General features: G+C 40.3%; 1 long non-coding RNA gene across 1 annotated transcript in view; it reads right to left on the bottom strand.

Moving 5' to 3' along the window:
* The window catches only part of LOC134634843 (uncharacterized), a 54,426-nt gene extending 44,906 nt beyond the window's left edge, over positions 1–9,520 (bottom strand). Inside the window, exon 1 of the long non-coding RNA XR_010094891.1 lies at positions 9,428–9,520. This is a non-coding gene — a long non-coding RNA (uncharacterized LOC134634843). The remainder of the gene's footprint in view (positions 1–9,427) is intronic.
* Positions 9,521–18,289: the final 8,769 nt, after the last annotated feature.

Here is an 18,289-nt window from a genome sequence, read left to right as displayed (position 1 = left end):
AGAAGTGAGAGAGGAAAACACACTACTGTCTTTCGGGTTCTGTTGGCAGCCATCTCACTATGAGCCTCTTACAACAGCATTCAGAAATTAGAGCTCCCGTCTTATCTGCAAATGCCATCTATCACATGCCATCTCTAAACATTTCATTTTATCATCATCATAAATAAAAGAGCATTTGGGTGATTCTTTGACTTTCCCACTTTGATGTGTTAAATTTAAATACACTTTACATTGCATTTTGGCTTTGGAAATTATAAAATGTGTCTTTATGAAACCTGTGCAACCCAGTGCTCATGTGGTGTTCTTGGTCAATATAACTTCTGTTATCATTATAGGTCATGTTGGGCCAAAAGCATGACATACGAGCTAAAAAACAGGAAGGGGGATCCAAGCTTTTCAGACATGGACATCACCCACAAGCAATGTTCTCTCTAAGCTGCGCGCGTGCGCACTGATGGCACGGTCTCTGCGCAGAAAAAATCTGCGTTGCGCACAAAAAACAAAACAAAAAAAAAATCTAACCTGAATTGAAATTAAAATAAATACGTTAACAATTCTGTTTTGCAGTGTTAGTAAGTGACTGGCTGCTCCTGTATGGGATTAGAATGATGCCACCTTATCCCATAGTCCAGCCAATCACGCGATTCACATTCGTATATAAGCAGCTAATCAACGTCGGCAGGCTATAACAGCGTCCTTACCGGTGTTTTAGCTAGCAAAGCCGCGTGGATGATGTGGAGTGAAGCCTATGGAGGACCACAAGAGCCACGCGCATCGAAATAAAAAATTCTGTGCTTAATTTTAATGAACTGATTTTTAAAATGCTTTTCAGTCTTCATTTCAAAAAACATTTTCGAATTGCACTTTAATAAACTGCATTTCAAAAACCTTTTTCGAATTGCACTTTAATAAACTGCATTTCAAAATCCTTTTTCCATTTGCACTTTAATAAAAACATTTTCGAATTGCACTTCAATAAACTGCATTTCAAAAACCTTTTTCGAATTCCACTTTAATAAACTGCATTTCAAAAAACATTTTCGAATTCCACTTTAATAAACTGCATTTCAAAAAACATTTTCGAATTGCACTTTAATAAACTGCATTTCAAAAACCTTTTTAGAATTGCACTTTAATAAACTGCATTTCAAAATCCATTTCCCTTTCCTGTTCGCTCAGGGATTAACATGTGGATTAGCAGTTGGATTAACAACTTCATTTTAAAAATCCTGCTGCTATTCAAATTAGCCACACCGTGGGATGTAAGGAGCTCTCTGATTGGTTGGACAGATACAGACTGTCTGCCTGGATTTTTCTAGCTCATAGCTTCGCCCTGCTACGAAGCGTGTGTGCTTGTACAAAGGCCGTTCAGCCTCGGGATTTACCTATGGGCAGAAATCTGTGCCATCAGAAACTGAATTTGAATAAGTTAAATTTGAATTTGAATTGCTCAGATTGAATCTGAATTGTAACTTGAATAAAAGCTTTTGAAAACTGAATTTGAATTAGTCTAATTTGAAATTGAATTTATGGTTTGAAAATGATCATCACTAAATTGAAATTGAATTTTATATATTGAAAATGAATTCATTTGCTTTGAAACTGCATTTTATCCTTTAAAAATTCAGCTCTCGAATAATTTCAGTTTCACTCTCACCATTCAGTTTCAGTTCTACAATTCAATTTCAGTTCCAAAATTCAGTTTTTTGGAACTTACTTCCGGTTCCGGTTCAAGAGTAAATGAGCGCAGATTAATAGAACTACGTTTTACCAGCGGGCCGAAAGTGTTACTGACGGGAAGCTACAGCGTCTTGAGCTGAATTAAGACTTCAGAAGTCATTCGTCATGTCGAATGACCAGCGGATAAACTCTCAGGTTGGTAATAAATGTATTACATGTATAAGAACAAGCGTCATGTTAACAATTGATAGCCGTACAATAACTTTTATGCTTATTGTAGCTGTTAGCTAAAAACGCTAATTTAGCCTAGTTTGCCCTGGATTTAGCTTTGACAAACAAATATGATCGACTGTTTCTAGTAGAAATCCAAAGTTGTCATCTTGTACCCTCTCAGAGCCCTGTATGCTTGCAGAGACCCCTACAGTAGGGAAACATGCAAAACAGCGTCCAAACCTTTGTATTTTAGCTTTATTTATGTCTTACACAGCATCCCAACTCTTTAGCTAACTTAATAACTTTAGCTAAAGTGAATAGTTAGTCTAATTCATTAGTGCAGCATTACTGGATCACCTCCGTTTGAAGTGATATGATATGTGACTATCACTGTGTTTAACTACCATAATAATTCTCAGGGTACTGAGTGCATGCTTAGTTTTTTTTTTTTTTAAACATACTGCTCCATTGCTATGTTTGACAGACTGAAGTTGTCAGGTCACCTCCTAAATCGACCATCTTTTACAGGTGTTTTGTGCCAGAAATGGAGTGTCCACTGAAGACTGAAGATACTGAATCTCTACGCCTTGCCATTGATCCCTCTTGTGCCTTCATCTAGACAAGAGACATTAACTTAACCACTCTCACATGCTCTGTACCTACATCACCTTCCCTGACAGTCGTAGCTTGGCTCATCTGAGGGTGAAATTATAAGAATGTGTTATTTTGCAAAGTGCTCTCTAGGGTTCCTAAATAAAATATGGCATTGAGGTCATTTCTTTTGAATTAATCCCTTCTTCTGAAATATAAGAACCTCTCCTGGTTTTAATGGCACTTTGGATTTCCTTACTTTCTGTTCCACTCCCAACCCCAAACAGATGCTGACACAGTAACATGGAAGAGGAAAAGAAGTTGGAAAGGACTACTATAAATAAACCTAATGCCTAACAATGAAAAATGTAAAATAAGAACAATAATAATAATAATAACTAGAAAGCGAAAATTTCAGAAGAAATTTTAAGTGTGCCTATGCCGCTGGTAAACAGTGTAGTTTGCCATTCATACAGCTACAGAGAGCAAAACTCAGCAGAGCAGCCATTCTCCACCATGAACTATGGTAAAAACAAACACCGCTCGCACCTCACAGATGACAGCTTACAATTTTGGGTAAAGATGAAGTGACTTTGTACAGCCCCGATTTGCAGACGCTGTGCACATAGTTTCATGAGCAGAAGTCCCATTGTACCACGGCAGACCCGACAATGTTTGCATGAACACGCTTTGAAGCATTACGTTATGGACCACTTTTCACACATAGTTGGTGTACCCACACAGCCGGCTGTAGCTTTTCAACTCACAGCCTGACACACACCCAAAAAACAGCCGAGAGAGCACAGACTACGCCAGAGAGGCGTGATTGCAGATGCCGCTCAGGTGGGTCCACCTCCCCTGCAGCGGCACTGCAGACCACGCCCCGCCACACACATCAATCACGTAAAATAAATATTTATGCACTTTTGCATTCACTTTTTGTTTTTTGTTATTTTTACACAGTGTTCTGAATGATTAACAATGGTCTACAGACAATCTTGTGTATTATTATACAAACTTTGGTTGTAAGATGCCCTACCTGGCCCCCTGGCAAAAGCTTTGCTAGATCCGCCCCTGCACAGTTACCAGCTGTCAGCTAAATAAAAAAGGAGCTTGGTGTTTATTTCTCTCAGAAACAGCTCATAACTTCCCTTCAACTCATTCATGTCACCTAAAAAAAAGGTAAACCTGTTTCTCCATCACCAGTTCAGCTCTGATGATTCGGTAAGGTCATCTCCTGGTTTCCACCAGCCGCTTCTACAGCTGTGGCTCCAGCAAACATCAGCTGATACTAGAAATTAAAATCAAATGAATTCTAACAACAGCTGATCAAGCTTAAACGTGCTGCTGTTGTTTAGCGTGATAAACAAACAAGAGAGAAAAGCCGATCATTGATCAGTTTCATGACTGAAGTTTGAACAGGCGAGAGAATGACAGGGGAGGCTGTCATAAAGTTCAACATCAGTAACTTAGCGCGCACACAGCTGTATAGAAACTCCGTCGTGCTAGCTAGCACGCAGTACAAGTTATTATAACTGATTGTAAAAAGTCAGCACAACGAAAATAAACTACACCTAAACTCGGTTTATATCTGACCCAAATAGAGTGCAGTTCATAACTTCTTACCTGAAATTCAGTTCACCTCACGCTCTGACCGGCAGCTGCCTGCTTCTCCTGCCTTCGGTTTCCCTGATCCACGATGTACCACCGGTTGATCGGCGGTCGCCTCGCCGCCTCGTTCCCTGCATGCTCTGTCTGACACACACCGGTGGATAGCTGCCCTCGGTTGTAGCTCCGTGTCAGCGACCACCAAACAACTCAGTTATTTTTTCCACATCGACCAGCATCTGGACAATCCACCGCCTTTCACTGTTTGTACCGTTACTAAAAAAAACCCCTCATCGGCTCATAAAAACGAAAAATAAGTCCAGCTATGACCCTGAGTCAAAAAGACAGCCAGTTAGCTAGCTAGCTGTCTAGCTCTTTGCAGGCACCGAAACCATCAGAGCTAATATGGGATGTCTTGGTAACACGAGCACATATTTGAAGTTTACATCTGGCCAATCCACCACCTTTCACTGTTTATACCGTTACTAAAATGAATAAATAAATAAATCATTTATTTATTTAAAATAAGTCCAGCTGTGACCATGAGACTTTACGAAGGACCGGGTGTGAAACCAGAGTAAGCCGCTCTCACTGTCATCCAGGCCGGCTGTAGCTTGTTAGCAAAGCCGCGCTAGCCACACTAGCCAGCTAGCCTCAAGCAGAAACGACATCGTCAGAACATTGTCGCTAATATGGGATGTTTTGACAAAATGAGCAGATATTTGAAGTTTACACACCTATATTCTCGCCTGAAAATATCTTAAAAGTTTATTTTGTGACCTAGAAACAGTATTAAGAGGAAAATAAAAACTAAGTGATGGCCGCCATTGTTTGACTCGGCAGAGGCGTGCTATGAATTGTGGGATATTGAGTTTTCCACCAAGCATTACCGTAACTTTTGAATGATTTGCGCAACCTTAAAAATTCCAATGGCTCCTGAAAGCAGCGACGCTGTGCGCACCGTTGATATTGTCATCATTACGGTAATCCAAATAAGGGTAGACAGGCCGTACTACTCCCGGCATACCACTAGAGAGAGCCAACACACCACAAATGAAGTTTGAAATTTGTATCAGTGGGACCAAAAGATGGAGCCAACACACCACAAATGAAGTCTGTTTCTATGGCGCCAAAAGAAGAATCTTTCTAAATTTGCACTAAAATATTAATATTTAAAAAACTATAAAAGTCATAAACACCAAAAGTGTATACCATACTAGTCCAGCTCCAGCCGCACAAAATGATCTAACATATGTAACCCTATTGTCAAAACTGTTTGGCAGAGAAGCGCGGGAAAATTTTCACTAAAATATTAATATTTAAAAAACTATAATAGTCATAAACACCAAAAGTCATAGCACACCATTCCTGATCCAGCCGCACAAAATGAGGTAACATATATGAAGCTTGTCTCAAAACTGCGAGGCGAGATTCGCTGCAAAATTTCAGGCGGAAACTGAAGAATAATAATAACTAGAAAATTTGCATTTCCTGCGAAAATGCTGTGTGGATGCCTTAACGCTGAAGCTGTCTGCTGAAAAGCTGAAAAGTTGCAAAAAGTTATATGGTGGTGAAAAAACAATGTCACCCTGAGTAGGATTCGAACCTGGCCCCGCCAGACTCAGAAAAGCTACTCAGCTCACTGACCCAAACTCATTTACACAAAGAAGAGGTGGACAGATTGACAATTCTGCTGAAATGAGCAGAAGCTGCTGAGAATTGTGCTGATAAGAGGTGAAAAGGCTGAAAATTTTGCAGAAAAGAGGTGAATCAGCAGAATTTCTGCAGAAAAGAGGCAAAGAAGCAGAAACTTGCGCTAAAAAGAGGTGAATCAGCAGAGTTTCTGCTGAAAATAGTTTTTTTTTCTGAAAACAGCCAAAAAAGCTGGAATTTGTGCTGAAAAGGGGTGAAAAAAATGAAAACTTTGCTGAAAAAGGGTGAAGAAGCTAAAGTATACCAAATCAAAGTATTTGTGCCAAAACAGTATTTCTGCCATATTGTGGTATTTGTGCTACAAAAGTTACTACATTACAACATGAATACGGATTAAAGATGAAAGAAACTGGCAACAAATTCCTCCACTACAAACCAGTCTGATACCACTTCTTTGCATTGTTGACGTTTACTAAGGCACTACCCAAAAGGCGCCACAAGAGGGCACTCCAACACAAGAGATGACCTATGTACACTGATGCACTTAGTAACAGTCAGCCTCCTACTTTGCCACTACGTAATACAGCGGAAATACAGTAGCAGAAATACAATGTTTTTGCAGAAATATTGTAATTTCACTCAAATACTATGAAATAGCAGTAATACTATGATTTGGCAGAAATACTATGTTTCAGTACAAATACTATGACAAAGCAGAAATACTATGACTTAGAAGTAATACTATAACAAAAGGGATTCATCAAAATACTATGAAATTGCAGTAATTCTATGATTTGGCAGAAATACTGTACTTCGTACAAATACAATGCTTTGGTAAAAATATTATATTTTGATTTTAACTCTATGATTTGAAAAAGATGAAAGCATTGAAAAAGGTGAAAAGGCTGGAAATTTTGCAGAAAAGAGATGATTCAGCAGAATTTCTGCAGAAAAGAGGCAAAGAAGCAGAACATTGCGCTGAAAAGAGGTGAATGAGCAGAATTTCTGCTGAAAAGAGGCAGAATTTCTGCTAAAAAGAGGCAGAAGGTTCTGTATGTAGAAAAAGAAACACGATAAACCATGTGTGAAATAAAGAAATGAAATGAAAGAACAACCTGATTGTGCTCAAATTCACCAATCAGAGCTACTGCCTCTGTCTGCTTCATTAGGCTGGGTACTTGTATGTATTTCGGTCCATATTAGAAAAGCTGCTAAAATGATAAAACTTTGCAGAATTGTAATAAATGATCAATATAAATGACAGGTCTGTGATAGTGTTTAAATTTGTAATGAAAAAAAATGTTGAAGCAAGGTGGGATTGAACCCACGACCTTGTAGCTGCAGAGCCGTGTCATTACTGATTGCGCCACCTGGGAAGGGGGCGGGCGGCTGAAAAACAAATAGATCAGCAATCAGAAATAGATCGCGGTGAGAGGCGAAAAGCGCCGTTTTTTGGAGTTACAAAACGTCGTGTAACTCAAAAACTAGGAGGGCTAGCAGAATAATTCTTGTACTGGGTGAATCAGCGGACTTTGGTGTATTTTGACTGCGATTTTCATAGCTCTTTGTACCTCCGTCGCGGAGATATGACGAGAGAAGGAACGGCTTCATTTTCAGAGTGTGAGAACTGGGAGGAGGACAGATTTCCACCCCTCAAACAAACGTAATTTATGGCTCAACGGTAAGATGAATCTAAAAACTGCTTCCACTGTGAGTGTCAGCAGTGTCTGAAGATAAATTGGCACAAGCCTCATGTCCTAACTTTGCTTTGTTAAGGAGATATGGCGATTTCAAAATGCCTCCCGTTACAGAATTTCAGCTCTGAATTTCAAAACCTCCCCATAGACTTTGAATGGGAAGTAACCAGACTATGTGTCACTTCGAGGCAAATTGCGAAAAAACGGTAAATCGCACAATAAAGATAGTAACATTGTCTGAAAGCCAGCAAAAATACCTACGTTTTGATGTATAATTTGTGGAGGTTGAGTGGAAATTGAGCGAGTAGCAAGAAGTTGTTCAGACATGAAGAGAAAATTCAGAACAGACCAGCACACACTCTGAGTTAATTGCATAGCAACCATAGCAACGCATGTATTTTCTGAAAAATCACAATTTTGCAACTGAAAACTTAAAGAGGTATAAAATGAAAACCGTAGAAGATCTGAAAAAGCTGAATCACACAGGAATAGCCCAATAATCTGAGAACATTTTAAAGTTTGAATGGAGTTTCTAGGTGAAAGTATGAGGAAGCAGTTAAGTTTCAAAACCAAGCAAGTTTTAGCAGAATTGTGGAAGTTTTCCATTCATTTCAATGGGACAAATTAAAGGAAAAAAGTGTAATATTTTAAAAAGTATAATAGTAATAAACACCAAAAGTCATAGCAGTCGTTAGCAGAAAGAGCAGAACAGTTTAGAGTTTGAACTGAGAAAATCGGCTGAAAACTGAGGGAGTAGTTAAGTGCCGAAAAACGTACGGAAGCAACTTTAAGAATATTAAAGAATAAAGAGAAACAGGAACTCAATAGTGTGGATGCCCTCTGAGGGCATCCACACAATAACTAGAAAGCGAAAATTTCAGAAGAAATTTTAAGTGTGCCTATGCCGCTGCTATTCAGTGTAGTTTGCCATTCATACAGCTACAGAGAGCAAAACTCAGAAGAGCACCCATTCTCCACCATGAACTATGGTAAAAACAAACACCGCTCACGCTTCACAGATGACAGCTGTAGCTTTTCAACTCACAGCCCGACACACACCCAAAAAACAGCCGAGAGAGCACAGACTACGCCCGAGAGGCGTGATTGCAGGTGCCGCTCAGGTGGGTCCACCTCCCCTGCAGCAGCACTGCAGACCATGCCCCGCCACACACATCAAACACGTAAAATAAATATTTATGCACTTTTGCATTCACTTTTTGTTTTTTGTTATTTTTTACACAGTGTTCTGAATGATGAACAATGGTCTACAGCCAATCTTGTGTATTATTATACAAACTTTGGTTGTAAGATTCAGATAACTATTTAATAAAAGCTAAATATTTTATATGAGAGTAAGAAAGAAAAGTATATCTTTGTGTCCACCTTTCTCTGTTAATGCCCTACCTGGCCCCCTGGCAAAAGCTTTGCTAGATCCGCCCCTGCACAGTTACCAGCTGTCAGCTACACAAAAAAAGGAGCTTGGTGTATATTTGTCTCTCAGAAACAGTTCATAACTTCCCTTCAACTCATTCATGTCACCTAAGGGTAAAGCTGTTTCTCCATCACCAGTTTAGCTCTGATGATTCAGTAAGGACATCTGGTTTGGAACAGCCGTTTTTACAGCTGTGGCTGCAGCAAACATCAGCTGATACTAGAAATTAAAAGCAAATGAATTCTAACAACAGCTGATCAAGCTTAAACGTGCTGCTGTTGTTTAGCGCGATAAACAAACAAGAGAGAAAAGCCGATCATTGATCAGTTTCATGACTGAAGTTTCAACAGGCGAGAGAATGACAAGGGAGGCTCTCATAAAGTTCAACATCGGTAACTTAGCGCGCACACAGCTGTATACAAACTCCGTCGTGCTAGCTAGCACGCAGTACGAGTTATTGTAAGTGATTGAAAAAGTCAGCACAACGAAAATAAACTACACCTAAACTCGGTTTATATCTGACCCAAATAGAGTGCAGGTCATAACTTCTTACCTGAAATTCAGTTCACCTCACGCTCCTGCCTTCGCTTTCCCTGATCCACGATTGACCTCCACGTTAGCAAACACCGGTCGATCGGCGGTAGCCTCACCGCCTTGTATGTCTCGTTCGCGGCATGTCCTTTCTATCACACACCGGTGGATAGCTGCCCTCTGTTGTAGCTCCACCGCCAAACAACTCAGTTATTTTTTCCACATCGACCAGCATCATCGGCCCAAATAAACGAAAAATAAGTCCAGCTAAGACACAGACCCTTGCCGAGCGATCCGGCGATGAAACAAATTTTAGCCACCTCACTATCAGCCAAGCCTGGGTGGTTTTTCACGAAGGGTCGCTAGCGGCGCTAGCTAGCTAAGCTAGCGGCGCTAGCTAGCTAGCCGGCTATCAGCAACACGTAAGAGAACTGTTGCTAAATAAACTACCCCTAAACTCGGTTTATATCTGACCCAAATAGAGTGCAGGTCATAACTTCTTACCTGAAATTCAGTTCACCTCACGCTCCTGCCTTCGCTTTCCCTGATCCACGATTGACCTCTGCGTTAGCAAACACCGGTCGATCGGCGGTCGCCTGCCCCGCCTCGTATGTCTCGTTCGCGGCATGTCCTTTCTGTCATACACCGGTGGATAGCTGCCCACTGTTGTAGCTCCGCATTATAGCACTACCAAACAACTCAGTTATTTTTTCCACATCCAGCTGTAACTCCGATTCTGTGCGAGCATTTGCGAGAGACCGGGGAGGTGAAACGAGAGAGAGAGTCCCCTCGCTGTCCACTTGCAGCCAAGTGCGGCAGCTAGCTAGGTAGCCGGCTAGCTGTCAGGCAGGACCGACGTGGTCAGAGCACTGTCGCTAATATGGGATGTCTTGATAAAACAAGCAGATATTTGAAGTTTACACACCTACATTCTCGCCTGAAAATATCTTAAAAGTTGATTTTGTGACCTAGAAACACTAATAAAAGACATATAAAACGAAGTGGTGGCCGCCATTGTTTAACTCGGCAGAGGTGTGCTATGAATTGTGGGATATGGAGTTTTCCACCAAGCATAGAAGCCATTGTGCTTACCGTAACTATTCAATGGTTGCACAACCTTAAAACCTCCAATGGTTCCTGAAAGCAGCGAGGCTGTGCGCGCCATTGATATTGTCGTCATTACGGTATCCAAATAAGGGTAGACAGGCTGTACCACTCCCGGCATACCACTAGAGAGAGCCAACACACCACAAATAAAGTTTGAAATTTGTTTCAATGGGACCAAAAGATGGCGCCAACACACCACAAATGAAGTCTGTTTATTTGGCGCCAAAAGATGAATTGGCCTAAATTTGCACTAAAATATTAATATTTAAAAAACTATAAAAGTCATAAACACCAAAAGTCATAACATAATAGTCCAGCTCCAGCCGCACAAAATGATCTAACATATGTAACCCTAATGTCAAAACTGTTCGGCAGAGGAGCGCGGGAAAATTTTCACTAAAATATTAATATTAAAAAAACTATAAAAGTCATAAACACCAAAAGTCATAGCACACCATTCCAGATCCGGCCGCACAAAATGAGGTAACATATATGAAGCTTGTCTCAAAACTGCGGGGCGAGATTTGCTGCAAAATTTCAGGCGGAAACTGAAGAATAATAATAATAATAATAATAATAATAATAATAATAAATCCGACGAATAGTAATATGTGTGCCTCTTGGCATAGGCACACATAATAACTAGAAAGCGAAAATTTCAGAAGAAATTTTAAGTGTGCCTATGCCGCTGCTATTCAGTGTAGTTTGCCATTCATACAGCTACAGAGAGCAAAACTCAGAAGAGCACCCATTCTCCACCATGAACTATGGTAAAAACAAACACCGCTCACGCTTCACAGATGACAGCTGTAGCTTTTCAACTCACAGCCCGACACACACCCAAAAAACAGCCGAGAGAGCACAGACTACGCCCGAGAGGCGTGATTGCAGGTGCCGCTCAGGTGGGTCCACCTCCCCTGCAGCAGCACTGCAGACCATGCCCCGCCACACACATCAAACACGTAAAATAAATATTTATGCACTTTTGCATTCACTTTTTGTTTTTTGTTATTTTTTACACAGTGTTCTGAATGATGAACAATGGTCTACAGCCAATCTTGTGTATTATTATACAAACTTTGGTTGTAAGATTCAGATAACTATTTAATAAAAGCTAAATATTTTATATGAGAGTAAGAAAGAAAAGTATATCTTTGTGTCCACCTTTCTCTGTTAATGCCCTACCTGGCCCCCTGGCAAAAGCTTTGCTAGATCCGCCCCTGCACAGTTACCAGCTGTCAGCTACACAAAAAAAGGAGCTTGGTGTATATTTGTCTCTCAGAAACAGTTCATAACTTCCCTTCAACTCATTCATGTCACCTAAGGGTAAAGCTGTTTCTCCATCACCAGTTTAGCTCTGATGATTCAGTAAGGACATCTGGTTTGGAACAGCCGTTTTTACAGCTGTGGCTGCAGCAAACATCAGCTGATACTAGAAATTAAAAGCAAATGAATTCTAACAACAGCTGATCAAGCTTAAACGTGCTGCTGTTGTTTAGCGCGATAAACAAACAAGAGAGAAAAGCCGATCATTGATCAGTTTCATGACTGAAGTTTCAACAGGCGAGAGAATGACAAGGGAGGCTCTCATAAAGTTCAACATCGGTAACTTAGCGCGCACACAGCTGTATACAAACTCCGTCGTGCTAGCTAGCACGCAGTACGAGTTATTGTAAGTGATTGAAAAAGTCAGCACAACGAAAATAAACTACACCTAAACTCGGTTTATATCTGACCCAAATAGAGTGCAGGTCATAACTTCTTACCTGAAATTCAGTTCACCTCACGCTCCTGCCTTCGCTTTCCCTGATCCACGATTGACCTCCACGTTAGCAAACACCGGTCGATCGGCGGTAGCCTCACCGCCTTGTATGTCTCGTTCGCGGCATGTCCTTTCTATCACACACCGGTGGATAGCTGCCCTCTGTTGTAGCTCCACCGCCAAACAACTCAGTTATTTTTTCCACATCGACCAGCATCATCGGCCCAAATAAACGAAAAATAAGTCCAGCTAAGACACAGACCCTTGCCGAGCGATCCGGCGATGAAACAAATTTTAGCCACCTCACTATCAGCCAAGCCTGGGTGGTTTTTCACGAAGGGTCGCTAGCGGCGCTAGCTAGCTAAGCTAGCGGCGCTAGCTAGCTAGCCGGCTATCAGCAACACGTAAGAGAACTGTTGCTAAATAAACTACCCCTAAACTCGGTTTATATCTGACCCAAATAGAGTGCAGGTCATAACTTCTTACCTGAAATTCAGTTCACCTCACGCTCCTGCCTTCGCTTTCCCTGATCCACGATTGACCTCTGCGTTAGCAAACACCGGTCGATCGGCGGTCGCCTGCCCCGCCTCGTATGTCTCGTTCGCGGCATGTCCTTTCTGTCATACACCGGTGGATAGCTGCCCACTGTTGTAGCTCCGCATTATAGCACTACCAAACAACTCAGTTATTTTTTCCACATCCAGCTGTAACTCCGATTCTGTGCGAGCATTTGCGAGAGACCGGGGAGGTGAAACGAGAGAGAGAGTCCCCTCGCTGTCCACTTGCAGCCAAGTGCGGCAGCTAGCTAGGTAGCCGGCTAGCTGTCAGGCAGGACCGACGTGGTCAGAGCACTGTCGCTAATATGGGATGTCTTGATAAAACAAGCAGATATTTGAAGTTTACACACCTACATTCTCGCCTGAAAATATCTTAAAAGTTGATTTTGTGACCTAGAAACACTAATAAAAGACATATAAAACGAAGTGGTGGCCGCCATTGTTTAACTCGGCAGAGGTGTGCTATGAATTGTGGGATATGGAGTTTTCCACCAAGCATAGAAGCCATTGTGCTTACCGTAACTATTCAATGGTTGCACAACCTTAAAACCTCCAATGGTTCCTGAAAGCAGCGAGGCTGTGCGCGCCATTGATATTGTCGTCATTACGGTATCCAAATAAGGGTAGACAGGCTGTACCACTCCCGGCATACCACTAGAGAGAGCCAACACACCACAAATAAAGTTTGAAATTTGTTTCAATGGGACCAAAAGATGGCGCCAACACACCACAAATGAAGTCTGTTTATTTGGCGCCAAAAGATGAATTGGCCTAAATTTGCACTAAAATATTAATATTTAAAAAACTATAAAAGTCATAAACACCAAAAGTCATAACATAATAGTCCAGCTCCAGCCGCACAAAATGATCTAACATATGTAACCCTAATGTCAAAACTGTTCGGCAGAGGAGCGCGGGAAAATTTTCACTAAAATATTAATATTAAAAAAACTATAAAAGTCATAAACACCAAAAGTCATAGCACACCATTCCAGATCCGGCCGCACAAAATGAGGTAACATATATGAAGCTTGTCTCAAAACTGCGGGGCGAGATTTGCTGCAAAATTTCAGGCGGAAACTGAAGAATAATAATAACTAGAAAAATTTGCATTTCCTGCGAAAATGCTGTGTGGATGCCTTAACGCTGAAGCTGTCTGCTGAAAAGCTGAAAAAGATGAAAAGTTGCAAAAAGTTGTATGGTGGTGAAAAAAAAAAAAAAAAAACATTGCTCTGAGCAGGATTCGAACCTGGCCCTCCTGGGCTCAAGGCAGCTACGCATCTCACTGACCCAAACTCATTCTCAAAAAGAAGAGGTGGAGAGACGGACAATTCTGCTGAAATGAGAAGAAGCTGCTGAGAATTGTGCTGATAAGAGGAGAAAAGGCTGAAAATTTTGCAGAAAAGAAGTGACTCAGCAGAATTTCTGCTCAAAAGTGTATTTTCTGAAAACAGCTGAGATTTGTGCTGATAAGAGGTGAAAAGGCTGAAAATTTTGCAGGAGAGCTTAATAAGCAGAATTTTGGCTGAAAAGAAGTGAAAATTCTGCTGAAAAGAGTTCAATCAGCAGAATTTCTGCTGAAAAGAGTTCTGCAGAACCCTTTAAAGAATTCTGCTGAAAAGAGGGTTTTGCTGAAAACAGCAGAAAAAGCTGGGATTTGTGCTGAAAAGTGGTGAAAAAACTGAAAATTTTGCTGAAAAGGGGTTAAAAAGCTGAAATTGAGTTAAAAAAGTTTAACTGTTAACTGAAAGAAATGTTTCCATAAGCAGGACTCTAACCCGGTTCTCCCAGTCTGACAACGGATGCTTATCTCCGTCCTCCGCTCTGAGCTAAAACACAGGTCATCCCGGTAAGGAAAATCAGTGACGCCACTGATAATATGGCAGAAATGGGCAAAAAATATAGCAGAAACAGCAGAATTTTTAAAAGTTTGAACTGAGAAAATCGGCTGAAAACTGAGGAAGTAGAATTTTCTGCTGAAAAGAGGAGTAGAAGTAGAAGCGCTTGTTGAAGATGGCTTTGTGTGAAAGGGTACACTGAAGAGTGTCAAGAAAGCAGAATGCATGCAAGTGGGGAAGATGTGAGGCAACCGTCACACGTAGGACCTTTGCCACTGGGTCTCACAGCAGTCGCTCATCCCACTGAGCTTAACCACTTCAAGTGCCAAACAAATAGTTTTATTCACCCTTTTTCTCACTCTCCGTCACCTCACCAGCCTTACCTTGTTTCCTCATTTATTTTCTCACCACTGATATCCTCTGCCGTCTGTGCCTTCATTGAACACACCTGGCACACATTATATAAGGACTGCACTCATTTCCAGCTCCCTCTTTGTAGCTCCTTTGCAGTTGAGGTAAGTTTGATTTGGTCTCCTGAGTTTTAACCTTTATGCTGAAGTTAGTGATTTACAATCTAACCAGTTTTCTTTTTGACGTTTTAGTAGATAATCTGTTTTCATTAATTTAAGCTATCAGTAATAAGAATGAAATAAACCCACATATACTTGTTTTCTGAAGTGCTTTGTAAAATATTTTCCAAAGGCAGTATTTGCTGTCAAAAAATAAGTTGCACAAAGAAAAGTGTTTTCTGTGGTTTTTGAAGAGGGAGTTGGACAGACTTTCATGTGTTGTAATATTTTTATGCTTTTGATGATGCCTGATAAGGGTCAAGTTTATAACATATCCTTCTCAAAATAAAGATGGTAATTTGAGGGAAATACTGTAATGATTTGCATGCTGTAGTTTTTGAGTAGGAACTTCAGAAATACACTTGGGGTGTAAGACAGGGGTAGGCAATTCCAGGCCTTATGGGACAGTGTCCTGCAGGTTTTAGAGGTGTCCTTGTGTCCATCACAGCTGATATCAATGGCTAAATTACCTCCTCAACATGTCTTGAAGTTCACCTAAGGCTCGGTAATAAACTAATCATTTGATTCAGGTGTGTTGACATAAGGTCATATCTAAAATCTGCAGAGCACTGGCCCTTGAGGCCTGGAGTAGCCCACACCTGGTGTAAGATGCGAAGAGGTTTGTCTATATCAATATACAGAGACGACATGAAGGTAAAATGTTTCACTGTGATATCAGAAGTGTATCTAGCAGAAATGAATAAATCAGTTAATGTAATGTTTTCTTTCTTTCAGAATGGCGTTGATGCAACTAATTAGTAACCGTCCAGAGACACCGTACTTCCGGCCACCACCCTTGCATATCTGTGTTTTAAAAATTTGTGAACAGCCAAGGGTGATTAGTTGGGATATAAAGGAGGGAGTGGCAAAGCCTCTCACTAAGAAGTGCAATAACGTTGCAGCCATTTCTGATGGCAAGACAGTTGTTAAGGTCACTTTATATGAGGCGTTTGTGTCAAAAGTGCAGCAGGGGTTTTCGTACATTATGAAAGGGCATGAGCTAAGAGGGACAGCTCCCCCTTATGCTATTCATATTAGTGCTTCGACACAATTCTTCAAGTCATCTGCCCTTTCTGTGGCACAAGAGCTTTTTTCCAAAGCAGAGGAGCTTTTGCATCCCCCGGCTCCTTTGATCAACCTTAAAATGAGCTCCACAAATGTGGGGCTCATAACAGTAGAGGGGGAGGTTGTGGAGGTAAGTAATTTGCGCTGTGATTCAAACTATTTCTGGTCATTATAAAGTCCATCTCCACAATGCTAACTTATATTTGTATTGGTGAGATTAGAATTAAAAGTTAGTACTGTATTCTGTAATTTCTCACAACAATGGAATGATTAGTTTATATACTTTGGTATAGTTTACAGAGAAAGGTTTATTGAGTTTAGTGTGTCCAATAAACAGTTGCCATAGAAGTCCAAAATGTTGCAGAATTGGGCATAATCTATGGCAAATATAATTGCCATACTTGAAACGAGCAAATTGGGCATGGATGTTGGTGTTGCTGAAGCATGGGTTGGAAAAATTGTGAAATGTATCAGGAATTTTGTAAAAGGTGTTTATAGAATTTTCATTAAAACGACAATAAGAGAACATAAACAGAGTATTGAAGGAAGAAGGACCTGTACACCAGATTTATACATTCACTGTAACTGACATAATATTTTAATGGACTTTTCAGTGTTTGGCCACCAGGAAAGTGCTGTCAGGGAAACAAGGAGTTCCCATCAAAAATTTGCAGCTAAAACAGGTAATGGTGCAACTGAAGTGTGATACTAAAAGTAGGAAAAGTAATCTCATATTTGAGATTGGTGGTAGCGGTATTGATTATATTGCGTTGTGGGCTTGAATTTGGTAGTGAGTGGCATTTTGTATTAGTTATGTACAAATGGTGTGTTCTATAATCTTTGTGATTTCAGGATGGTTGTACCATGAGAGTGTGTTTGTGGAGGGAGGTGGCCATTCATCAGCTTCATGTGGGAGACCACATAAAAGTGTCCCATGTTAAGGTGAAGCAGTCAGCTTTTGGATTAGAGCTGCACACAACGGTATTTACGAAGATTGAGGTATGAAGAAGCTATATGTTTGTACCAAGACCTAATAGCAATGTGATGTTTACGATATTTAGTTATAGGTTTTGAAATATAAATGCATACTATCTTACAGTAGGTGAAAATATGACTGTGCATATAATTCTATAATTTTGCAGATCTGTCTGTATAGCTATATTTGATATCTAGATATTTAGAAGTAGATCTATAGATAAAAATGTATTTAAGATGTAATGTGTTGTGTAAACTGAGAATTGAAATGCTATATATGGTTTATTATTTTTTGAATGAAAGAAGGTAAAATTTAAAATGCTTAGTAGTTGGTTGTTTGTGTATTGACAGACAACTGAAGAGGAACGTGTACAAGTAAATGTCATCGGCGTTACCACTACCAACAGCTCCAACCAGCTAGAGGTACTCTTGGAGGGTGGAGAGAGCCTGTTTATTGAAGAAGAGATGTGGCAGCCATTTGACAAAGACCTGGAAAAGGCCATGGTCTGTGTCAACATAAAAGTTAAAGGCAAGCATATTTCAGAGATGGAAAAAAACTCAGCGTGAGTAATTTGTGTTTGTGGTATAGAAAATGTTCATTATGTAAAAAGTTAAAAGGTTTCAAATGTTAGTGTTCATATGGGAAAAAGTTGTAATAAAGAGTTGGAAAAGTATAAAATGGTGTTGTTAATGAAATTGCAACTTGAAAAGCATTGTTATTAGTTGTACTCCAGGCTGTTGGCAACAGCTCTCCATCTGAATTGTCAATATGGCTTCTTATTGTTAGGGTTTTTAACAATAGAGGAAAATGGTTTTTAAAAAGAAAATACCATGAAAGTTTAGTATTCTATTTTGTAAGTATTAAATGGCCAGTTTCATCAAAAATTTGGTCTTCTATATTTAAAGAAGGGAAAAAATGTGTAGTATTTGTGTTACATTCATGCTGTTGTAATGCTTTGAACAAAAAGTTATGTAAGGGCGAAATCATGAAGGCATTATTTAGGAAATGAA

This window comes from Pelmatolapia mariae, linkage group LG9 (genome assembly GCF_036321145.2).
Source record: "Pelmatolapia mariae isolate MD_Pm_ZW linkage group LG9, Pm_UMD_F_2, whole genome shotgun sequence".
NCBI classification, from domain to species: domain Eukaryota; kingdom Metazoa; phylum Chordata; class Actinopteri; order Cichliformes; family Cichlidae; genus Pelmatolapia; species Pelmatolapia mariae.
Note: the sequence above shows the minus strand (reverse complement) of the source record. Positions and strands in the feature narration are given on the sequence as shown.